The following is a 12,361-nucleotide window of genomic DNA, read 5'->3' as shown; positions in this document are numbered from 1 at the left end:
TTTCTCAAGCGTACAGAACAAAGAAAACGCTTTCGGTCCCTGAGAGGAATCGAGCCCTTGATCTCCTTGGCACCATATGGTTGGAGTGATCTGTACATTACTCTCCATCAGAGAAATTCACATACATAGAAATGATTCTGTGATATCAACAAAACGATGACCAAACATTCTGAGGGGAGTAATGATTTGTTTAGCCGTTTAAGAAGGGAATCTTAAGTCTAAGTCTTCCATTCCAAATAATTTCACTTAATTTGTCAAATAATGCAACAAGCATTTTTATTTTATACGAGTAAATCACACACATAGCAAATGTTTCTGGAATTTTCAGGTGATATTGATATAATCGTATTGATTTTTTAACTTGCTTTTTGCGTAATTAAATTGACTTTTTATCCATCTCTTCTTTGTCAGTGACGTTTCATTGATGAATACAAAAACCCCAGAGAAAATCGCGTCACGATTGGAAAATCTTGCAATTGAATTTTATGCTTCTTTTTCCAGAGATAACGCGAACCCGCTTGATTTAACATATTAAACAACTTGACTCAAACTCATCGCTGAAGAGCTGCAAAACCGTCTTGCGCAGGGTTGTTCCCTGACCCATGGAAAAATGTCAACGTTTAGCCCATAGCTTTCATCTACGCTTAGACACGCTAACTTTATTTTGAGACCATACAAGAATTTAATCGTTTGAAGATGACGACCGACTTTTCAAAGACTTTTAAGAACGTTCACATTCAACAGCTAGATGTGATTCTGGCAGAGTGTATTTTAGACTGTCATCTTTCCACTGTGCCACCAAAGACCAGCAATACTGTACAGCAAAACAGCCATCAAGGGCAGTGTCTTAAGCTTGTTTTCAGCTTAAAGAACTGAGTACTAATGAAACTATATCTTGTGAAATACCATATTAGCAACGAATACCTATCGCCAGCGGACAGTACACTTACTTATAATAGAGATGTTCTATTTCTATCAAACAGCCCATGGCCAGTCAGGCTAACAATAACGGAAGGCAATTTGTCCTTCATCACCAGATTGACTAACGGATTACATTACAACCGTTAAAGAATTCAATTATAGAGGGTAGAGTGTGTACAAGCACTTCCCAACCAACTACCCGGAGGCTTGAGAAACAACTGAACTTATTTTTTTCATTAATATTCAAAGCTAGCGTTCGCAAATAGCAAAATAAATTTCAGTTGCCTTATTTTAAAACCATCGGGGAAATAGTAACTCAGAAGAGATGAAATTGGAATTAGCCAATATCACTTCCCGTACGCAAGTTATAAGAGTAATCTCTATAATGTACTGACTTTAAGGGCGGAGATTTGGTCAAGTGAAGTAATACCAGCATGCCTGTACTGTGAAAGTTCTTAGAGTGCAATGTCCAGTGGGAGTGAAACATACCTGTACAAAGGCATAGGGCGTGGAATCAGAACAAATTGACGTCCATTCCGAAAAAAAAAGAAACGAAACGAAAAACAAACTGTGGCATAAAGGGAATCTCTAGTATTTCAGGCACAACTGAGAGCTGTTTTTAAGTATTTGCTCATTATAGCCACCGGAAAAGTTCATAAGGGAGAAATAATGTGACAGGATGCGGACTTATACCCTCCATTAAATAGTGCTTATCTTACCTTAGCAATACGGATTAGCGAGAGAGCAGATCTCTGTATGTCAGCTCAGCAGAAAGAAAACGCAACGATATCTTAGAGTGTAGCCTCGTGAAGCACAACAGAATGGACCGCAACTGGCATAAAATCAAGTTATGACACGTAGTCTCCGAAGCGCGACACAAACATTTCGTGAGAGAACAGAAGTGCTTTTACGTTAGTCGTGTAGTGGCACAAGGGCAACTGTAGGAATCAAGTATCCGGAATAGACGAAAAACACTTCAGTGTACAACGAAGTGTGAAGAGAACAAAGAAACTAATGGGAGGACAAAGGAAAAGCTGAAGTAAGAGAAACCAAAACAGTTTATCATCGCGTGTTGAGTCAATCATCTGTGTCATTCACTTATGGGTGTCTACGCAATGCCCGAGGAATACAGAGCTAATTGTACAGTTGATCAACATTGAGGAGGAGAGATGACTCCGTTACAATCATCTTAACACATGGAAAAGTTCTCCAAAGACAACAAATGATACATAACCAGCTTTAACTTACAATGTTTACATAACTTTGCCGTATCCATTTCGTGACTAGCTGATTGCTGATCGTTAGTTACAGACGAGAGACCGAGTTAAAGACCAGGAGGGGGTAATTATACTTCCCGAAATAGACAGCTTTAATGGCCGTAAAATCGAGGAAACCATTTAAGGTGTAATCAGAGGTCAAAAAGAGGTAGCCTACATTGAGATAATGAGACTAAGTCACGCGATGGCGTGAGAATATTCCAGTCATACAGGTGTCTAAATGTTTCGAGTCTGTTTAAGTGAAAATGCGATACACGCAAGCCGATTCATCTTTCAAAGTAGATAATATAAAGTCCCAGCTACATACAAGCCAGTAACCTTCCAAAAATAGTTACGAGTAACCCATTTCAAAAGGTTGTAAGTGATAAATGCTAAAGGAAGTACCAAGGAAATACTTGCGTGATTCAAGGTCTCATATGAACCTTTTCCGGAACATTCCATGTGTTGCGCAAAACCCCCCACAAATGACAAAGATTAAGTCCTCACACACGGAGCCTGTTATCTATAAAAAATTGATTCCCTCACAAAACTATGACACATGGTCGTTGCCAAGTACAAACCATAACAAATAGATAATACTATTATGATACATGAGGTATCACGATTATATTCTAGATGAGAAAACATGGAATAAGTATCATTATGCGCAGCAGTTTTAATTTGCTTCACCACTGGAAGGTTTCACTATGCCATCTGCCCCTTGAAAACCGCAGTAAAAAAAAGCAAAACAAAAAACTCGGTGTAATGGTCAAAACTGTCCTTCATCAACAACTGGGTTAAACAATTATAAAGTAAAGTTTCCACCGGGATGGCAAACAACGGTTACAGCCATTTTCCAAAAAGTAATAACATGAACTTTAAATGAAAATCACAAACTAAGAAAAGAAAGTTCCCAATCATGCGAAAAGGCCGAAAACGTGAAATAAGAAAATGATTTATAAGAATAACCTGTAAATAAGAAAGTACCTTTTATTGCTAAAACAACAATAAGATTAAAAGTACTTGGAAAAAATGTAACAGGTTTACAGTGCACCGTATGACCAGCTATGAAATGCTGAAGGAAAAAACTAAGCAAACAAATGCTCTGTAAATAACACTTGGTCATGACATCACCAACAGTTATAGGCTCGTCAACTCAAATCTTCCGTCAGTAAGAAGATCACGGGAGCATTATTCATCACAATTAACTTGATGCACTCAAGATGACACTTCAGTCCATAATTAAAAAATCAAACCTGTAAAAATTAACATAACAATACTAAGATTTACAAGTTTCGAATGCCTTCGTTGAAAAATAAAATGACTAGTTGTGGAGAATGTATTGGACTGATTCCTCAACTATTACTAAATTGAGTTGTACAGAAGAATACTTTAGAAGGTATATAGTGTCTCAGGACTAACCACTCGTTTGTATGGTCCACAATAAAAACCTCATTTGATACGTCACAAATAAAACGTGTCTGTTCCTGACCAGAATACGTCTTATCAATAAATATAAGGAGTCTTTTCGAAGGAGGAAGCGAACATACGACTGAACAACATGGAAACTCCGGTAGAGAGGACATATACGGTGTTCGCCTGTGACTAGTGTCTTGCAAAATTCTAGGAATGGCAAACGATAGAAGAAGGATAAGACACTGGGCAAAACATTATCACTCGCGTCCTTTCAATTTCATTCAAAGTCAAGAGTACAATAGGAGAAGATGGCAGCTGTAGTCGGATCAATCTAAACAAGATAGGGTTATCATGCTTGTTTCAGCAGACTCAGTGACATTCTTAGCAGTGACTGTACCATAATCGTCATTCCCCGTGTGGGGAAAAGACTGAGTGGGAATGAGGATGGGTCAGGACTTGATGAACAAAGGATAAGTATGCTAGAAATTCGAATAATAAGAAAAATTTGGGATCTTCGGTTTTTTCGGAAATAAATCACTCAAATTGGGTTTACCACTTGATTCACGCGCACGCTATTTCTAGCAACTTACAAGGAGTACTTTTTGTTAAAACAAATAACGTAGGTCGCCATTTTGGAGGATTTTCAGATGTGAAAGATGATTCTTTTAACTAATAGCTACTTGCTAGAATTTGATGTTTAATCTAAATAACATCCGCCAGTTCTTAACATGCTTCAGTCATATTACCTTAGTCATTCCTTTCCCTTTTCCTTTGGTTCTCTTTTTTGGCATTAGGGTGAGACAGAAGATAAATATCCAAACAACAAGAGTTATTCAAGTTCTGCTATTGTTTGTTATAATTCTCAAATTGATTATGGGCTACTAACGACTGTTGACGAGCATGCTTGGCAAGCGTCGTTCGTAGTTTCGAATACCAAGAGACCTCTCAGTTGTGCGATTAATACTCAATGCTATTTTAAAATCTGCCTCCACCATGCCATCCTTTAACTAAAAGATGAGATTTTTTTCTAATTTTGCCATGAAATGCACTCCTTTTACTCAAGGTTTTAAATATATCTTATTAACCAAGCGCGAGGGCCGTACTGGGAGAATATCGGCCCGAGGTCTTGACAGTACGGACCGAGCCCAGCTCGGTCCGTACAAAAAAGACCGAGGGCCGACATTCTTCCAGTACGGTCCCGAGCAAGCTTGGTTAATAAGAGATTTATTATACGACTGAAGTTCAAAGGGACACAAGTGCGGTATCATTCGGGACCATTCGGGACAGTGCCCGGTCCAATACTGAGAGAATATTGACTGGCAATAGAGCATTTTGATTGGTTGATTTTAGTCATTGGCCCTCTGACTGCCCGAGTCGTGTAATAAATTTGATTATTTTCTTCTAAGAAGTAAAAAAAAAAAAAACGGTAATCTAAAGCTACTGCTTCTCTGAAAATCATCGAGAGGTCATTAGGACAGATATTTGGGTTTATAGTGTAGCATGCTCAGTAAGATACACTGAATGCTTCCGTCAGCCTTCTGAAGGTCTTAGAAGGACATTCAATTTACCTGTTACCGGTTTTGAAAACGAGAAAATTGACTAGTGCACGAATGCGATAAATATATTGATGGAACTGGTCTGTGTCTAATCAGTATTTGAAGCCCGGTGAACCCGCCCCATTGTAACTTCGCCCCCTTAAGAAAAACGAGTTCTTCCCCCACCTTCATCAGTTGACTCCTTAATCATTCAACCCTTTTTTATCATTGTTACTGATTATCATTACTATTATCATTACTTCTTTGATGCCGCAAAACGCTGGGCCCAACGACACATGAGTGCGAACATCGTATTACAAAATATGTACGTTAGTCATTGCTATAAAACTCGATAAAATAATTGATGGCTCCTAAAGGAGCCGTTTTTGTTTGATTTTTTCCTTGAAAGAAAAGCAGTGAATTGTCCGCCAAGAGTGTCTTTATGTAATGCCGTTGAAACCAGAGAGTAAAGCGTATGTTTCGCATGGCATGACATAAAAAGTGGGAAAGAGGGACCAACGGACTTTTCATACACCACCAACACATTGTGTGGAAGGCCATGGTATCTATAAGAAAAGCAGGAGTTTTTAGGACTTTTTTTTCGGTCTAGGTTGGATCAAATATATATTAACTAAAACGCTAATCTTAAGGCTCATAACTGAAACCAACTACCGTTACGTATGTGTAGCCCTCAGAGACAGGAAAAGATTATTTGATGAGATACTATCTTCGAGGACAGCAAAGAAAGCGAAGGCAAATGATATGATGGACATGCAAATAACTTTCCCGCAACTATTAAATGTGGGCATACGTTACTCGGGACTATGCATTTCAACGACGCATTGCAGTCAACATTTTATTTGGAAAACCTGAATTTCACCAACACTTCTTTCATGTTGGAGACATTGGTATTTTATGGTTTGCACCCTTGACTCCAGAGATCGCGAGGCCAAGGTAGGCCAGGCTGGGGCGCTTAGGGTGGCAATATCTCTCTCCAAACTAGAACTATAAACAGGCACATTTGCTCTTTTGTAATGGATTCAAACATTTCTTTTATATAATTAAACATGATTCACTTCTAAAGTAAGATCATGAAGAATATTGCATGTGTGGTAACACAAGTGGTACCGTGAAATACTGAGAAAGTAATACCTTACCTTTCTGCTCATATCTTGTTTCTGCAAATGCCTCTGACCTTGAGTTTGGTAACAGACATCTCTTGCGGGAGTGTTAGTCAATATTCCTGGTCGCATTATGCTTTTGAAGCCGGGATATGCATAGGCTCCGTAAGAAATTTCTGCTAACTTCCATCCTTTGCTCAGTATAAATACCATTCTCTAAAACAACTCTCATGAGTTGTTCTGAATGACTATTAGTCTTGTTTACCTCTGTCTCAGAGGAATAGCCAAGAAGCAGAAGCTGGGCAACTGTGTTTCATTCTGATTCACGGAATGAAACGACTGAAACATATTACGGCGATTATGGTTATTTAGGATTCAACCGAAACTTGTTAAACGTTTTTTAGACATACATAAAGGAATATGAAAACATACTAGATGTAAAGAAAATTTGATGACAAGCTCGCAGACTTACCATCTCTTTACGTACGTTGATATGAGCTGAAAATCCCTAAACGTCCTCTGGAGAGATTGTGATGGTCCTGTCAACCCAAAGTAAGGTATACAAGTGTTAAAACTAAAATATTAGCACAATCACTGTACTAAAATACCCGTGAGCAAGATGAACAAGAACCTGTCTTTTTTACAAATCTTATAATTTCTGCAAGGTCAACTGTTTGAAAAAAAATGTGATGGAATTTTGAAGTCTGAGTGCAAGTTAAAGCTAAACTGAAAAGAAGCCTGGATTTTTGAGGCCTTTTTAGAATCGCTGTAAACCCGAATTAAACTTCTTCATTATTAAAATGCTATTGCAGGGGAACATGTAAAAAACCTGGTTAATTTTATATTACAGTGTTGAGAACTTAAACTTTGTTGTATCTAGCTGAAGCATTAGAAATTCCTTGAAAAGTCAACTGAGTTTAATATTGAAAACAGCAAAAATTAAAGTCAAGACCAATTTATTCAAACTATTGATTCATTTTGATAGTTCACATAACAATAAAAGGTTTTACTATTTATACTTTCATTAATAAGAATTGCTTTATACAGTTTAAGCATCTATTGGTTACAAAACATGTGCATAATTCACATCGTTATTATTCCTACCATAATGATTATCACTGTTTCATTATAATTGATATCATTATCATTATTACTGGTACTATCATATCCTTGTTTTTGTCATCACCATCCTAATTGTTAAGTTATCTTGTGATGAAAGAGCACAAGTCCAGCCTCTCCTTGGATTCTACTGATACCAGAAAGATAGTTCCTGACCTAAAGAGGAGCCAGATCCTGTAACCTAATAGAGGACTTGACATGTACATGTTAAGCTGTAATAAAGTATGGTCAAACCCTAATTATCCAGACTCTTGGAGACAGCTGAATTGTTCACAAAAATGAGCCAACAATAAAACTCAATATATATCATTTAATCAATAATGGACATTCTCAAATCATTGTGCTTCATTGTTAACATTTGCCAAAACTATTTGCAAAAGGTTATTAAAGCTTTCTTGAAAAAATGTGCGCGAGTTGCCAATTCTATCATTCTTTGAAATATTGTCAACAATGTTTCAGTGCATCTGCTTTGTTTGATGAGAAAAAGTTGTTATAGAGATACTCACAAAAAAAGGGGACCAGAGACGTGGGTGTGGTTAATTGAAAAATGCAAATAATCAAGGTTCAACTGTGTACATAAAACAAATAGTTCTTTTCAGTCTGGCTCAAAATGAGAAGTTAGCATTGGATGTTGTCATTTCTAAACTTTGCAGTAATTTGTCACCTTTAAACTTGCCCCAGTCTTATTTTTAACTTGGGAAGTCATCTCTTTGTCTTCTTACCTTTTAGTGTTTTGGAGCCAACGATACTGCACTAAATATTCATGATTGATTAGAAAATACCAGGATTACAGCAATAATTGAGAAGTCACATAAAACATTTGTTGGAGCCACCTGAATCACAGATGGAGGGGATTGGGAGGGAGTTTGCAAGAAATTTTCACCATAATAATTATAAATACTGATTACACACTGCATAATTCATGTGACTGAAAAGGAACTGAATTCTAAATTCTATAGTTACATTAATTAACATCTAAAAGAATCTTTTACATACTGCGGATAGCCTAGGAATTAATAGCCCATTTCCAAACTGCTTTTGGCCTCTCAGGGCTCAACACTAAGAGTAGCCCACTAGCCACAGATTAGTAGAAATTCAGTTTTGGCTAGTGATTTTCAATTTCCACTAGCCAGTTTGACTTGTAAACAACCTGAAATTGTCTTAACATCTAAGATGTCACTAGCCACTTGGCCAGTAAGTTGAAAAGTGAGTGTTGAGCCCTGCCTCTTTCAAAACAAGTCCTGGTGCTTATCCTTTCATATGGTTACAGACTTTCTTTCACATGCAAACTAAACTCATTTTCATACAAATGGTTTAATAACAACAGGCCTCATTTTGAAAAAGAGGCCAATGGTAACTCAGAAAAGGCCTATCAATTTCAATGTTAACTCAAAAAGAAACGATGCACAAACTTGAACTGGCAAAGGTAACTTCATAGTTTAACAAATGCTAAAAGTGTGGATAGAAACCCATTCCCAGCTTCTTCTAGCCTTGAAATCAAGTAGAAATAATAGGCTTAATAATGTCTGACAAATTGATCCTTGTTAAAAGGTATAGGAATTTGACATCCATGGTGAAATGATGGAGAATTAAACAATTTTAATTCATATTTTCAGTAATAATTAAGCTGTTGTAGGTGATTCTTCATCACAATTTAAAAATCACAACTAACTTACCGTAACTTCAGCTAAATTTTCAGTTAATGGTCATTTTCAGAAAACAGTAAGAAGGATGGAGCACACATTGAGGTAGACTTGCTACGGGTGAATATTCAAAAGATGCTATACATGACTAGAAATACTGGTTCAGAGAGAATGTACGGTACATTCTATCTGGCTGCAGCACTTGGCGCAAACCAAGTACTTATGGAGACATAATAATGACCTTAAAATCCTATTCTTCGAAGTCCTGAGATCCTTGAACCTCATCAGTAAAAGTGGAGCCATGTTCTCAACAGCTGTACCAAAGCCAATGTACAAGAATGAACATGTTACCACCTACCAGGGCATTGCCTTATATGCAGACACGACATTGGTGAAAGCCAACAGAATCGATGTCCCAATTATTGACAAATGAAACAAGAAAGTTGCAGCCAGCGAGATGAGCTGCCCTGGCTGGAAAACAGAGAGGTGAGAGACATTGAAAAGACCAAAGTATCGTCAACTATGATTAGAGCTCACAAACAGATACCCTGGGTACAAGATCATTCAATATAATATATTAATCATAAATGTCCTTGGCGGTTGCTCAAGAGAGGTGGACCAAGAATGCAGAAGGCCATCCTGGTAATTTCACTTCATATTGCAAGAACATTTAAGCATATGAACAGTGGAATTGATTTCCATATAACATTATTGAACATTAAGACATTCAGAGTATTTATAAATTCTTTTAATCACTTTTACTCATTTATGTTTCTAATTGTATTTAGTATAATTACAGAGCTGAGCGAAGAGTTTCCAGCAATCTGATTGGTCGAGCGGTTCCTTATATGATGCTATATAAACCGCTCCACGCGGCTTATATAAAATGTTAAAATAAAATGTTAATAAATGTTACTAAAATGTTATGATTTTAGAAATTTTTCTGTTGCTCAGCTCTGAAATTATACTAAAACAATTATTCGCCTCAGGTTCGGTGAATATTGTCGAATAATCCCCTCGACTTTGTATCGGGGATTATTCGACGATATTCAACTCGCCTTCGGCAAATAATTGTTAAATATAGATGCTGGTCAACACTGGCTGGCTACAGCTTATTGAGGGGGGCATTGGGGTTAGCGGTTTTGGCTATTTTTCAGATCGGTTTTTTGGTTTTTGTACCAAAATACTGCGGTTTTTCAGTTTTGTTGTTCATCGCATTTTGTGGATTTTCTGTTTTCAGCATCTGGTTTTCAGTTTTTGTCAAAAATTTTGATGGGTGCTTGGATTTAGTATCCGATATGCTTTTCGGTTTTTCATATTGGGGTTCCGGTTTCTCTTTGATATGAGCAGCAGTTATATGCCTCTACTGATCTCGAATAGCCACAAAATCTATGTTGTTCCTCTTGTAACCACAGTAGCAGGTCTATTTGGATTTTGACAACTGAGATGTGCAAATTTATTGGTTTAGACGGTTTTGCAGGTGGTTTTCAGTTTTGATCAAATTTCTTTGCAGTTTCTAATAGACCCCAAGCCCCCCTCCTTGCCCAGCCACAGCTACAGTTTTGTTTTTATTCTGGGCATCCAGATGTATATACTGCCATATAATAAAATGTAAAATCTGTCTTAAATAATGGTTGGGAAGCTTTAGCCTTGTTTACTTGACCCTCTCGTTTTGGCTCACTTGAGGAACATTGTGTACATTTAACTATCAGAGAACTCGTTTGCTAACATGTGGAATTATACAACAAAATTTTTATGCTCTGTGCTATTTTCTGCCCAGATGATTCCCCCTTTCACATTTTTTTTGAAGAACCTAAGGAATGGGAACAGCCCACATTTGTTACGCTTAGATGCAACCCAAAAAACTATGTTAAGTATACGACATTTCATTCTTGCCTCCACAGAGCCGAAATTTCCACTTGAACAAAAAAATAAAAGCAACAGAATTCAACTCAACCCAAAAACTTTTTTCAAGTTAGTTATTTTTTTCCCCAGAGGTATTGTCCTAACTCAGTATTTGACGAAGTTTTTCAGTGTAACTTCTAAACATGAAAGACTAGTCTTGTTTAGCTAGGTATTGGGGTATTGTGAAAAGAATAAATACGGCGTTACGTTGGGTTTGGGCAAAATAATAAATGCTCTACATTTGCATTGTGACAAAATTTTGCTTTGACTTCAACTAAATATCGACCATTTCATTCAGTAGTCGTGGGCTGCCCGTAGAGAAGTTTCTTGGAGGTTGTAGATAAGATCTCGAGTTAACAAATCGACAGTAGTTTGACGCGTGCTCTGCACTCTTATCGAAGATATTCGTCATCATAGTGGTCAAAATGAGGCGCAGCCGATTGGGTCCGCAAAAAAAAATGACTATTAGTGAACTGGGCCGGGTTGTTCAAAGGTGGGTTACGATAACCCAGGGTTACCGTGAAATTTAATTGCAGATCGGAAAGCTTTAAAATTAAGTTCACTTTAACTCCATTTGTTTACAATTTGATGATTGCATGCTCTAAGAAGAACTGGGGAAATTATCTTAAAACGGCTTTTGAACAGAGAAATATAGAAACCTGGATTAAAATTTAACCCTGGGTTAGCGCTAATCGGTCTTCGAACAACTGGGCCCTGAATGACAAAATAACCAAAACATACCTTTAAATGGCGCTGCAGCCGTAAAATTTCGAGCTTAAAAGCTTCATTTTCGTAAGCCAACATTTCGAACTCTTTCTGTAATTTCCCGCCGATTTTCTAAAATTCCCGGATATTCAACCCAGGCTTTCTCAGTCATATCAGATTCATTGCGAGCTAGCTGCGAAGGAGCATCTTGATAACGCGATTATGACAAGACAGACCAAACAAACTTTAAAACAGAGAGAAAACAGAGGTTACACCGAACTTTTTAACTGTCGGGCATTCGTTCGGTTTGAGACTGAGCGCGGCTGTTAACACGGGTATTGAAAATTAGTCAACTAATGGAAAATACTCTCGTCACGTTCGCAAAAAAGGTCTTCTGCAGGCATTCGATCAAAATTTTCGAAATTCAAGTTCTCATGTGTTACGAAAGGAGAGATTGATTGATTTGCATAAGTTCGGATATTACATTAACTAAAGGACAAATATACTGTCTTCCATTGACACTTCTCGAAGAAACATCCAACACTCCCAAGAATTTCGAACATTTCGGAGAGGATTGTGTGCAATTTCTGAACTCTACGTGTTTAATCCAGTTGATATAACCACAGCGTGAAAAGGGCTACGAGGCTGGGATGGGGGAGAAATCAAAAGAAGAGCTTTTGCCAGCATAGCGTTACCACAGTCACGCGTCAAATACGCACGAGTTCGGATTTCTCCACCAT

The 12,361-nt window shown here is 37.5% G+C and overlaps 1 protein-coding gene and 1 long non-coding RNA gene across 3 annotated transcripts in view; both read right to left on the bottom strand.

Annotated features, from left to right (window-relative positions):
- LOC111330632 (homeobox protein SIX6) overlaps positions 1 to 6,553 on the bottom strand; it is a 24,281-nt gene extending 17,728 nt beyond the window's left edge. The window contains exon 1 of one of the 2 annotated variants that reach the window (XM_022935527.2): positions 6,286 to 6,553. The gene's annotated coding sequence lies outside the window, so the exon portion shown is untranslated. Of the gene's footprint in view, positions 1 to 1,640; positions 1,799 to 6,285 lie in introns of those variants that run through there. The other variant, XM_022935524.2, reaches the window with a different exon arrangement.
- LOC148716590 (uncharacterized) lies at positions 3,148 to 12,361 on the bottom strand. The gene is made up of 4 exons (XR_015995046.1): positions 11,658 to 12,361; positions 9,370 to 9,482; positions 6,722 to 6,788; positions 3,148 to 3,433 (listed from the first exon to the last, which is right to left on the bottom strand). It is a non-coding gene; the product is annotated as an uncharacterized LOC148716590 (long non-coding RNA).

Source organism: Stylophora pistillata, chromosome 14 (assembly GCF_964205215.1).
Source record: "Stylophora pistillata chromosome 14, jaStyPist1.2, whole genome shotgun sequence".
NCBI classification, from domain to species: Eukaryota; Metazoa; Cnidaria; class Anthozoa; order Scleractinia; family Pocilloporidae; genus Stylophora; species Stylophora pistillata.
Note: the sequence above shows the minus strand (reverse complement) of the source record. Positions and strands in the feature narration are given on the sequence as shown.